The following is a 13,923-nucleotide window of genomic DNA, read 5'->3' as shown; positions in this document are numbered from 1 at the left end:
TCGGGATCAGTATTCTCTGAAGACCTAAGTCATATTTCCACTTCCAATAATGGCATCTACAGTGATTAAAAGACTCTAGAGAAAATATGTATAGAGATATAGATATAGATTATATAGATATAGATTAGATATAGATATATAATATAGATATAGATATGCAGATATAGATGTATAGGTATATAAACATACGCATATAACAGAGTTACTAGAAGTCAAGTGTTTTAAAGAGGATGAGTAAGAAACAGAATAGTACTAGTAAGGTATTGAATTTCCACCTTGCAGTCCATCAAGAGATAAAGGCTGTTTTTCTGCACTGTTTCTGCACAGGAATAGGCAGAGTTTGTCCATTGCCCTGTACTGATGCAGCCAGGATGACCCTTGAGGGTCTCCGAAGCAAGACAAATGATTCTGCTCTCTCCTTCTCCCACCACTTTGGGAAGAGGAGAATCTCTTTTACTCCAGTGTTAGTAATCATAATGCACACTGATTTTATATCCCTGAAAAAAACCTCACCCTGTTCCTGAGCATGGCTGTGAGGTGATACCAATAACCCCAAAGTCCTGGTCATGTCCCTCCAGACTGCTGCAAAAATTAACCCCATCCTGGCCAGAACCAGGATGGGCACACAGTTCATGTGGGATCTGGCCCAAATATGGTGAGAAGAATAAAAATTTGTCTACAGATCACGTCTGGGATATTAATTCAGTCTCTTTAAAATAAATAGTATGTCAAGAAAAAAATTTGTTGTATTTTCAGTTGATGCCTTGGATAGAGAAGAAAATTAGCTTCTGAGAGCCCACAGTTCTGTGTATTTTTTGAGTCATACTAGAAATTAATTTCCATGAAAATTAACTGAAACTCATTTTCCTGCTTTGTATAAATTAAACTTCTATATTTTTACTTCCAATGAAACTAGCCATTGAACTAATTGGTTTAAGGCATTATCCTGCTCTCCCTAAATGGCAATGACTGCTGTATTGATTTATGGGCTTCAGCACCAAGCAGGGGAGGGAAGAAGAAAATCAGCTCTGAGCTGTTTCCAGAGAACTCCACTTCCCCTCAGTGGTGGCTGTCGAAACAAGAATAAAAGAAACCTCATTTTAATAAAACATGAGTGCTTTACATGAAATGGTACCGTGTATTTTCTTATCTCAGAACACAGGATATCTAGTTCTGTTTATCCTTAGCATGAGCAAATCTTTGTGAATGCCTGAAAGTCCTATTTTTCCACTGAAAATATGTACTTGTGGTTAACAGAAGACAAACATCCAAGCAATAGTTCTATAGATAGAAATGCTCTTTCCTCTAAATGGCTCTAAAAGATAGCTTTGTCCAAAACACACCCTATTTATTATTTATTCTTGCATATTTTTCTTTCCTACTCAACTTAGGGCAAACCTTACCTCTAAGTGATCACTTTTCAAGCAAAATAGTGTTAAATGGAACCACATGCCATAGTGATTTACAGCATACATTATGTGGGCTCATGTTCGCTGTCCTCAATAAATAACTATTTTGATTGTATTATAAGATCGCCTCCCTTAAACTCTGAAACATTAAATTTGTTATAGCCTCCTCAGTGAGAACAGATTGTTGTCAGTAGCTTAAGACAGTATGCTACTGGCCAAGTGCAAAATTTGTCTGGAAATGGGAGTTTTCAGCACTGTCAGAAGGATGAAGACAGTAAGTTGGTATAATAGCTTTGTTTACATGCCTCCTCTGTTCTGTGTTGTTTAAATCATTTCATTTAATACCTGCAGAAGGTTTGAAGCAATTGAGCTTTTAACTTGAAGATCACCCTGTCATTTCTAATGTAGACACGCATATATTTATAGAAGTTGTAGATTTTGAGAGCTCTGGAGGGGAACTTCAAAGGTTTAAGTTTGGGTTTCTCTGAACAAGAAACCTAGCCCAGCCAGAAGACATTAGTGAGGCATCTGAATCCCAGTGCATGGAAGCCAAATCCCAAAAGCTTAGCAAAATCCCTGCATCATCATATTTTGAGTATCTCAACAATCCACAGCAAGCTACATTTTGAATTAGAAGTGCATTTTGTGGGGAGCTGTTGGGAAAACATCAGTACTAATTTTTTTCCTCTTTTTCTTTTCTTTTTTTTCCTTTTTTTTTTTAAATTTATTTACAATTCAGTGGAACTATTTACAGGATCACAACTCATTCTTCCCACATGACCAGGTGCAGATTTATAGCTGATGGACTCCTCACCACTTCACCATGGTTCTGGTCCATTTGGTGAAGTGGGTCTTTCTTGCACACTACTCCCTTTTGCATCACAGCTGCATCCAGGTCTGATTGCCCTGCATCATCTGTGGCCTTCAGACTAACACTTTCCTGCCACAGGAGACATCAGTCATTACCAACACAAGCTTTGCACTAAATAAAGTGATGGGTGTTGCACTGATTGGGTGTCTCCACAAGTATCTCAGCTGACTGCTGTGTGGATCCCAGACTTTGCTCAACAAAGAAAATGCACTCAAATTTCCAGGTAAGATTATTGCCTAAAACTGAGGTTTTGAATTGTAGCTGCTCCTAATGCAGTCAACAGAGATTGGTGCCAATCCCCTTATGTAATGATGTACCCCAGCATTAAAAAAAAAAAAAAAAATTAGAAATACTTCAGACAAGGAACACAATTTGTTCCGTAGTGCTTTCCATCTCTCTGCCTTGACTGCAGAGGGAGCCTCCATGTCTGCTTCTAAATGTCTAATGTTAAATGAGTGAAACCCACCCTGAAGTAGTACAGCTGAAGCCAACATAATTACATACAAAGTGTTTTCAGGATCAAGTCCAGGGGTTATTGAGGACTCTGTTATGAAAGGTGCTATTCATCTCAGCATTACAACCTGGAAACAGAGCTGCCACATGTTGGTGTTCCGTGTTGAACAAAATTACCATCAGAGTCTGATGGAAAGTTATTTTATTCCAACTAAACGAACAGATTTTTAATTAATTTTGTATATTTCTACTTTCAGTATAAATCATTTATTCGGCTTTATACTAGACTTTGTTTAGTTTACATCAGCAGCATTTCTAGATGTGGCTATGCCTGGCTGCCATTCAGTCTTCAGGGCTAGGGCTTAAAAAATTCAAAAAAAGACAACAAAAAGAAACAATCTCAGAAGTTTTTAGGATCATTGAAACCATGTGCATCTATATAAAATGCTGATATATTCAGTGGCTCTATCAGCTGAGAAGAGTGTAACTTGACCCAAAATAGGAAGGATCCCAGTGCATTCAAAAGCCAGCATTTGATACTGTGGTTTGGGGAGATCACTTGTCTCTTAGCAAACTGCAGATATGAAGTGCAATGTGGAATACAGACTGGTATGGTTTGCTGGTTTTTAACAGTTTCTCTTTCAAATTTTCTTCTTTCAATAAACAAAGACTTGGGACAATGAGAGCAGAACCTGAGGCCATAGAAAAGAAGCTGCAGTGCAGTTGCTATCCTCACAAAATGCTGTTGAAAACAGACATTTATGCCAAGGGTGTTTACATGTGGAAAGATGCTGTGTCTACCAAGTCAATGCAAAGTTCCAGATGCTTTCAGGTTACTAAAAAAAATTAAGTAAAGATAATAAAGTAATAACCCAGGGCTTTATACTAAAAAGGAAGACTTCAATTTCAGCAAATTGGGTACTTTTCAACAGTTTTTTTCATCATAGAAAAATATAATCATTTTAATTATTTCCTAAATGGTTAAATATTGATTAGATTGGAAGCAGAAAAAAGAAAAAGGAAATTAGGCTAATATCTTAATATATTCTTTTGTTGGTACCACTAGACATATTTCCATAATTTGTTAATTATTTCAGTCTAAACTACTTGACAGCTACACATTAATAGAAACTAGATGAGAAGACTTTGTTTATGTATTGGAAGTACTTTAAGGCCAAAACTGTGATTGGATCACTTATCTCTGACTTGACTCTGGAATTTCAGTGGATGATCTCTGAGTTCAACCTTCAGCCTCAGGCTGAGCTAGAGCAGATACGTAAGAAAAAATGCCAGTCCTGAGCTAAGTAACTGGGACGAGAAATAGCCAAGTAACAAGAAAGAAGATAAATCCCTGGAGGAATCATTCCAATAGCTAACAACCATGATGATTATCAAGATAACTGATTTTTAGGTAGTGTTAGAGCAAATCCCATTGTAGCAGTATGTTTCATCATCCTGATTTTTGGAAGGCAAAGGTACAACAGCAAATTATTTTGGCACATAAAGGTCTCTGAATACACAAGACCCAATAGACTATTTACCAGACATAAATGTATTGTCGGCAAAACTGAAAAGCAGAGCAGATCCAAAAGTGTGTTAGGGATTTCTGGGTAATGTCTAAACAGGCTAAAAATACCTGATAGCTTTAGAGTTTACCTGGGAGTAATTAGAGCAGAGTACTTACATCTATTCTGTGTTTGGATGTCAAAAGGGATCAAAGAATCACAGTGTTCTATTTGTGAAACTCTTGCTTGAGAAATAAAAAACCCCATGATTACAAATGAGTGTCAATAGAAAGTAATAAACCACAAATAAAATGGAATGAGGGAGACAAATGAAGCGTTTGGTCAGAATAGAAGCATCTGCAAGGCCATAAAGAGCTCAAATATATAACTGAGCTGTAACTTATGTGACCCAGGGACAGAGACTGATCCAGCTTCCTACATTCTTCCAAGATGTATCTTGTAACACTGAGGACCGTTGCCAGAATCCCTCTGTATTACAGCAGCCCTCTTCTAGAGAACACCAAAAATAAGAAAAAGGAGGAATATTCTCATTAAATAAGGCATTAAAAAAAATACTGGTGAAAGTACACTTTTGTTTCCTCACTTCCTATTTTTCAGCTTGTGACCTCTTCTGTTCCTCTCTTTGGGATACTCCTTGGTCATGCAGAAAGCTCAACCATGCAAGTACAAGCCAAAAGTAAGACATTAATTATGATCCAGTCACCTGAGACTCCCAATTAGTCCAAGAAGGGAAACAGGCACCTTCAAAGAACATATGATCCTGTTCTAGAAAGGTCAGATGACTTCTCCTTTGGAGGAGCCCCCCAAAGGCAGTGCATGGCTCATTGTCTGAACTTTAATCTGCACATATGTCAAGTCAGGTGAGGTGACTTTCACCCATAACTAACCCACAGGGGATGTCTGTATGTATAGTGCCATTCTTCCGATCATCTTTGATGGTTACTTGCTAGTTTTTGATTAAAATCTGGTGTCGCCTAGGAAAAGAATGGGTTTTCTTGTGCATTTGTATAACATTTGATAAATAGATCTAACTCTTTCTGAAGTCGTTAGTTATGGTACCAATATTTATGTTTTACATATAAATGAATGAAAGCAGATTGAACTGGCAATTGCTTTGAAGATCAGAGAGGAAATTTTCACCTGCATATTTTATTGGCATGAGAATGTTTAAAAGCAGTGTGTGCCTTTGTTGATTAAGGTTGGTTTCAATTCTCTCATTTAAATAAATTAGGGACTTTTTTAATTTAAATTGTACACTAATAACACTGATATATAACTCTAGAAATCACTGAGGAATTATAGTCATGATGTTGAATTACTAGCTGGTAACTCAAGCCTGTGTTGGGGGTTTTTAATGCATTTCCATAATTTAAATTGTGAAGGCTGTCAGTCTGAGTTATCAAACTCTTTCTTCTGGTTTTAGTCAAAATGAAATCCCAGTCTTCTGACATCGATGGCAAAAGGTTCCTCCCAAATTCAAAAGCCAGAATACAAGAGCATGGCTCTGAATACTATCAACATCAAAAAGCAGTAAAGATACCTATTAAAAAAAAAGCCTCTCATAAACCATAGGCTCACACCTTTATTGTCAATGAACAAACCCAGTGTAACAACATGTCTGAAATCTTAGGAAGTTTCACTGCAAAATGAGGGAAGTTTCACTGCAAAATTATCTGCCTCAGGAATATTCACAAGCCTTCAGTTTCTGGAGCAGAACTAAATGCCCAGGTTGGTCCCAATGTTATTTGCTTTTATTTTCTATGGAATGAATTTTAATACAGTTTTCTTGGCCTGCAAAGCCATTTGGAACTTCAGTCTTTGATATTTTTATTCATCCCTTACACATAACATCATTCATCTGCCTGGTTTTATAAGATGTTGGCTGTCTGAAAGCACAAAAGCTGTTTCTTTTGGCAACATTGTTCAGGATCTCAGTTTCAAAAGACGACCATAGCTAAGGAATATGTACTTTGTGTACATGTAATGCAGTATTTTACTTTTCTAAAAATCCAGCAAATTTATATTGCAGGTGCAAGTTGTCAAAACTTGTGGTTCTTTCAATTCAGCCCAGAGACATAACTGTATCCATATTTTTATGATATACCAGTTGCATGCTCTAATTGTAAATTACATACATACTGTTCATTTGATGGCCTTTTCTTTGTGTTTATTGACTCTAGAATTAAACTGTAAAGGCAAACAGACTTGGCAAGGATCTAGGTGGTTTTTGGAGTGATCTGAAGCAACTCACTCCCGGTTTTTGTGGTGCTTGTGGCAGAAATGGGTTCCATGCTCATGGCTTTATGACATATCTTTGGATGCTCATGCAGGCACACATCCTCCATATTCCAAAACCGTTAGCCTGGAGTTCACTGAAAAATATCTAAGCCTGGTTTTGTGACACCACAGCACTGACGAGGCAAAATACAAACCATGCATCAAACTGGTATTTTTGTAATGGACAATGCTCATTAGTTCCACTCCTTTCATATGTGGCCATCAGAATCAAGTCCTGCACAACAAGAGAAGCAGCTCATGCACGTCAGACTTATTTCTGGGATAGAACAATGAGAGGTTTTGCAAAACCTACACAAAAAAAAAGATAGTAGCAGAAGTCATCAGCAGTCATTATAATAATATTTCAATGCAAAACCAAACATGCACAAAAATAACAAAGGAAGATCCCTCTGGGAACAGAATTTTATGTTTTACTTTCATCTGGAGGCAGTCAGGACATCCAAATTTTCATCCTAATCCACAGAAAAAACCACCAGAAAACCAGAACAATTACAGAGATGCAATCTTTAGCACTATAGTTTTTCAATCTAGGGCATTTTTTTTCCCTTAACTCCATTTCTGAAAGAACTACTCTTTAGCAGGGGCTGCAATGGGAAAGTGACAAATAGCAGTGAAGGTGAGGAAGGAGGAGGATGTGTGGGAGAACACAGTGTGTGAAAAGGAGGTGAGCTGGGGATGCATGAACACATCAGCCAAATTTAGAAGGATCAGCTGAAGGGCCCAGCTGTGGGAAGGAGCAGCTGGACAGAGATGAAGGTGGCAATTTCCACCTGCAATCACAAAGAGCCCCTCTCAAGGCTGCTGGGGAAATATGTCTTGTGTCAAGACCTCTACATGGCACTCACTCACCACCAATCCTGCTGCAGCAGAGGGGGAACAGCCCTCAGGATTTAATTTCTTTTTAAGCATTGAGCACCACAGCCTCAGAATGTCAGTTATTCCTCTGCAGTCCACAGGGGAACATGGGCAGGTTAGAAGTCTACAGAGCAATTAAAGCAAGATAGAAACCACCAGGGAATATTCCCAGATCCAAATTTCATTACTCCCCTGCAAAACAAGGGAGGTTTAAGACTTGTGAATCTCAGATCCCATGAGTCACAGGATGGAGTCTTCAACCGCTAATCTCAACTTTTGAGAATGACTCTTGGAGTTTTGAACAGTCACATCTTCAGGTTAGGAGAAACAGCAGATTCTTCTCTCAGGATCAGCCACTTAATTAAATGTAGAATATCTACTCAGTTACAGTCATCCAGACCCATTGACCTCAGATTTTGTGTCTCACAGTATTCCTTTAAAGAGCAGCATCCTGTCCATGAACACTCAAGAAGAAAAATGTGATAAAATTTACAACTGTCATATTACATATGTTCTCCAAAGAACAGATAATCTTCTGGCAGACATAAACTCACCAATTTGTGAAGGAAACTGTAGTATAAAAACCTCCTGTATTTTTCATAATTGATACCCCACAATGGCACTAACATTTTTCATTCATGGCCTGATATATATTTTGAAAGATAATGTGTGAAAGTAGACTTAAGGTTCAATTCTACCATTTTTCAGTGAGAGCACCATTCAAAAATGGTATATATTTTTCTAAGCAGAGCTTCTTTTCTAGCAGATTATTTTGCATGTGTCATTTAGAGGAATCTTTGTACCTTCCTCCGATACTTAAAAAAAAAGAGGTATTTGCTGGAGCAAGGATGAGGAAAGGAAAAGTTTTGGTTTTGCTTTGAATGGTTGTGCTCTTTTTTCATTTCTGGAACCAGAAAGAGGGATTTTAAGTAGGTGTTTTATATTCTCATATTTGAATAAAGCAAACATACTTTTTGATTTAAAAAAATCAAAAAGCAAATATTTGTAGTTTGTCGCTCTTTTTTTCATCTCAAGTCTTTCTACTGACACAAAAAATAGACTTCTGGGAGAGGGTTTTTTGGTTGTATTTTTGGTGTCCCAGGTATCTCTGCTGATTTTCTATGTCTGTGTTTCATTATGTCACTTTGCCCTGTCCATGACCTTTGAGCTGTGTTATTTTCCGTATCTGGTGTAGCAAAACACCCCAAAACAAATATCTAGTATGGCTTAGTGAAGAGTGAATTGTGAGTCACTGAAATTAACAATAACTCTTAAATTTTTTGGTTGCAGGAGGTTTTTTGACTAAGGACTCAAGCCTTTGTTCTTGCTTCTTCATTATGATTTTTTTTTTATTCTTGTCTCTATATGTTACACACTAAATTTGCAGCTCAGTTCGATAGCAGATCCTTGGCTGATCCAGCAGCACTGACCTCGGTGAAGCTGTGCTGAAACATTGCAATAGACTGAAAATATGAACTCTGCTGTGTATTGCACAATATCCTACCACTTATGCCAAGTAATACAGTCTGTTTGCTCAAAAAAGAACAAGTGGTGAAATAATTTATTAAAATAAAATTATAAATTACTCATTTTCCATTGCAGTAGTGGGTTAGAGCTAAAGTATATTAAACATGTTGGTCTTCTATGTGTAACAGCTATAACTTCAGAAACTTGGTTTTAGTGCAGAATGGTTAATTTGTGCTAGGTGTGGGCAGACCCCACTTGACATGTCAAGTGAAAGCAGTAAAATCTTTTTTAAGTGTCAACATTTTGCATTGAGAGGGGTTTTGGCTGGGGTTGGTTTGGGGTTTGTTTTCAGAACAAATTAAAACATGAACTTCAAAGGCATTTTTACCTTGACAAACATTAATTTCCCCAGGATGATTTTTGCCTTTGGCTTTCCATTCTCATTATTGAATTGGAATTCTACACAGATCCTCATAAAGCTATGAGCAGAGACAATCAATTGTGAAATATCATTGGTGTTTACAACATACTGCTTCTTCATATAAAAGCATTTCTGAAGTGTTCACAGACATAATGTTTTCTTCCTTACCAGTTTGATCCTATCATAGCTTTATTTTGCTTGTTTGCCAGAAAAACCCAACCATCATCTCAGTTTTGCCTTTTGTCATTTCACTTTGTGACCATCAAACACTCACATTTGTGTAAGACTCAGAATTTCTGCTGTACATTGTCACATAAGAAGACACCATCAATGAGAATGAAACTCTATGTAACACACACAATTTTATAAAATGTTTTATGACAATTAAACCACTGTCCTGATTGATAATCCTGATTGGACTCAGCAACTGAGAGAGGGAAATACACACATCATGCACATTATGGTCATCCCAGCCAAGTGTTATCAGCTGCTGACCTGCTTGACTAAAGGAATTGCACCAAGCACTTTTCATAGATCCATATTTTTTCATTCCACTGTCTGTCTCCATTACTTAGAGGGTGAAAGAAACGCTGCATATATTTATCCTGCTGTGCACTACCAAAACGCAGAAATTCAAATAAAGTAGAGACTTGCTGAGAAACCTTGCAAACTTGTGTCTTTCATTCCAAATAAAATAATGTGTAAAATTATACAAAACAAATTAAATTATATATGGATGGTTTGTCACTTTTCAGCCAGTGGGAGATCTTTTCTTTATAGCAAAAGCTGGAGTTAAAAAGGTTTCTTGAATATCTCAGTATATACATTTTGAAATGTTCTAACTAGCCCTCCCTAGTGCCTCACTAATTTTAAGATTGTCTTACCCTTTAGGTGACCTGATCGTAGTCACTTATGCAGCCAACTAATTCCCTGACTTGTTCATTAAGATTATTATTGAAAACCTTAAAAATTCATTATGTGTGAGCACAATGAGAACAGGACAAGTTTCTGGCTCACTGCTAATAAAAGATAAGTTTATGTTTTACCTTGAAAGGGAAAAAGAAAAGACTTACTATTTCTCAATGTAAGCCTGTAAGAAAGATGATTCTTGAATATCTTAAATGTATGCACATAAAAGACATATAATTCCTCCATATGAAAAGAAATCTGTGAAGGGATTTTACTCTAGGGCATGAGTTGCTGAGTATATCAACTAAATTAAAATAAACCATAGGAAAATTATGGGATAAAAGACAAAGCAAGCTCTTCAACCTTTGGGAAATTGAGCAAATCAGGCAGGAAGTTTTGTATATACAAAACTATAAAAGCTATAGTTTAAATCACTATAATTACAGGAGTTGATGCCCTGTGGAATAAACCTCTTCAGGAAGTTTGTTTTTATGACCTAAACCTGATCAAAGATGAATTCAGTTAAAGTTTTTAGGTTTCAATCGATAGCTGAAAGGTGAAAAATCCATGGTAGAAGGCTTGGCTACCATTATAAGGATAGCTATATATCTCCCTGCATGTAGGTATGGTTATGAGGGTACCTATGCACTAGAAGTGCTAAAGGGTGTTGTTGCAGGACCTGAACAGAACTTTAAGCAGCCCTGAATTCTGTTTCCAGATTCTTTGCATTTTTATTATTACTTTCTATGTGATTACATATGTGCTAGTTGCAAAATTTAGTGAAATGCTATGCCAAAACTAACATGCAAGATGAAAAACCATAGCAGCCTAGCAGCTTACAGAGGACATTTTTAATGCATTGATAAATGAAATGTTCATTTCTTTAGATCAAAGCCTCTCCTGATGGAAACAGTGTAACGTATTTAAATATATCACTGTTGCTAAAACAGCCTTTTTTCAGATGAAAAGGTGCTGACAACATTTTTATAAGCATTTCTACACGTGATGAACAGCTCTCATATGTAAATCATCTCCATAATTTTATTCTGTCAAGGAGGAGAATGAATTGCCCTGTGCAATGTTTTGCAAAGTGATTTCTTGGACTGATTTTGCTTGTTCTGTTTGTTGAATAGGCAAGTAAAATTTTTTCATTTTCAGAACAAGCGATGTTTGTGGTGTTGCTCAGTTCTTCTCTCATCAGGTTTGCACTTGGTAACAGCAGGAGCTGAGTTGTCTCTGGATGAGTTACAGGTTTGGGGTTGGAGCATTTCTGTGAGAAAGAGGAAAGTGTTTGGGAGAGGTTTGAGGGTAGTGGGAATAGATCTGGCATCTGTAAAGTGTGAGGAAAAGGAGAGAGTTGGCTGCTAGTTTTGCCCCTTCTAATTTCTAAGTGTAGTTTCAGGATTTCAGGAAAGTTTCTCTGTTTTGGAAAAAAATTGATCATTAAAAAGACCCTAGGTTTTGTTAAAAAATAATTTTAGAAAAAGCGTCTTCATGTTCCCACTCAGAAGGAAGTTTTGAAAAGACATATTTCCATTTGATTTAGAAAGATAACAGATTTTCTTTAAGAAAAGCCTTGAACATTCATCTCCACATGATTTAATTAACTTTATAGATAATTATAACAAAAACACGAACAGGTTGTACAGAAAATTACATTCCACTTCCTGCTCAAATGAATAGTGTTGTACTTCATACAAAATCAGTTTTAATCTCAGAAGAAGGGAATTTGCAACCCAGAAAGTATGGAGTGCGTGGGAAGGCATGAATATTGCACTTATTGATCTGTTCTGTAGTTAGACAAGCTGTAAGCAGCTCTGTTGGGTCAGACTGTGCAGGTGAGGTGGGCAAGACAAGAGGATGAAGTCATGCTGGAGGGTGAAGGCATGAGTTCAGCACCTTGCTCCTGGACATCCTCAAAATAGACATTTCCTGACACAGAATTGCAAATTCTTGGACTGCTCCTAAGCTGACCTGTAGCTCTGCACCACAGGAGACACTGCAGTGTTTCAAACAAAGACCCATAGATGACAGTCAGCCTGGGCCTCAGTTATCTTCCCCAGTAAACAAGATTTGGGAGTTGTCTGGGGGGTGCTTAATTCCCACTCTCACGTGGAGTTAGGACAGGCTAAGATTTACATTCAGTTCAGGAACCTTCTCCTCTGGAGTTTCTCAGTTTAGATGTCACATGGGGAGTTATGTGGAGTAATCACAAAGGATAACATGTGGGAGACTAATGTCCATCTTTTTATTCCCTGCTCAGAAAAAGAATCTGCTCTGAAGGGCATTTCAGAGCAAAAGCCTGATGCAGCCACTTGGACTCAGCCTATGGGAGTTATTTTCTGTCCATCAATAACAGAAAAGGCAGCATGATGCTGAAGGTTTGTCACTGACACCTTACTCTGTTAAACTAGGCATTTCTAGTACCTACGGGGTTAGGTGGGATTTTGGTGATTTGACTGAAAGTGGCATTTAAAAATGTCTTGGAATCCCTAATACAAATCCCTGCCATCTCTTTGTAGCTGTGAATACCAATTTAGAGCAAACTCTTTTTGTTTCAAGTACCATAGGCACTTTCCTGGCACAGTTTTTCTGTCTGAGTATGTGCTTCCTTATATTCATTTAATGATAAAGTTACCTGCTCTTAGAATTTTGATGTAAAGTTTTAAAGCTTTAATGTTTCATATATGTACTTAGAAGCAAGACTTGGAAAAAAAAGAGGAGAAATTATTAACATCTGAAGTTATGTCATATTTATCACACAGAACACTTTCTATACAGCTGGATAAGGTCAAGACTGGGACAGCTGTACACAAGTTTAAGGAGAAGGGAATACTGCTTGTACAAGAATGTGTTCTCTTTTTAGCAAGAGATCAGTTTGAAGTTTTACAAATGTGCTTAACTTCAGAAATGTTATATGTGGTTACTTCATAGCTCCACACTCTCAAGACACTTTCTTTTGTTCTTGCCTTCAAAGCTGAAAGCACTATAATAGCACCAAGATTCAAACACCAGATGAGATGGCTCATGCTGGAGCACCATAAGCTATAATAGCTCAGTGGTCAGAGCAAGCCAGTTGTTCCAGAGATGCAAAAAAGGCACTCCAGAAGGCCTACTCCCTTGGACACAGGCTGGCACGTTTGGGAAGGAGAGGAGGAATCTTTTCCAAATGACCAGCTTCCTGCACTGGCATCAGTGCACAGTGGCCATGTGTCCAGCCTGGTTCCCAAGGACACATCTGCCCAAAGAGCCCACACCCAGGCTTTGTTCTGCTAAGTTCAGTTCTCAGGCTGGGTTAAACTACCTCATAAACTACCAGGGAGTCAGAATTTGAAGTCTACTTTTGAATTTTTCCCTGCTTAAGTTCAATCCTACACACCTTATCTGAACAAGAAGCCACCTTCTGACTTAATACATTGAACACCATGTCTAGATAAACAAAATAACTTTACAAGACCTCAGAGCAACAGTCCTGCATCAGAAAAAAGACCCATCTGTGTCAGTATCTGGTCTCCAACAGTGGGAATCACATTAAAAAGAAAGGCAAGCAAGTGGTATTTTTATGCAAGAACACATCTGAACAACCCCTGCCAAGGACTTCATTTGCAGCTAAAAGGGCCTCCTCAAGTTTGAGGCTGTGTCTTCATGTGAGAAAATATCTGACAGTCCATTCCTTTCCTGAATTGATCAGTTTTGCTTTTTTATCTGATTGTC

The sequence above is a fragment of the Lichenostomus cassidix genome, chromosome 1Aa (assembly GCF_008360975.1).
Source record: "Lichenostomus cassidix isolate B80296 chromosome 1Aa, HeHo_3.0, whole genome shotgun sequence".
Taxonomy (NCBI): domain Eukaryota; kingdom Metazoa; phylum Chordata; class Aves; order Passeriformes; family Meliphagidae; genus Lichenostomus; species Lichenostomus cassidix.
This window is presented reverse-complemented; position numbering follows the sequence as displayed.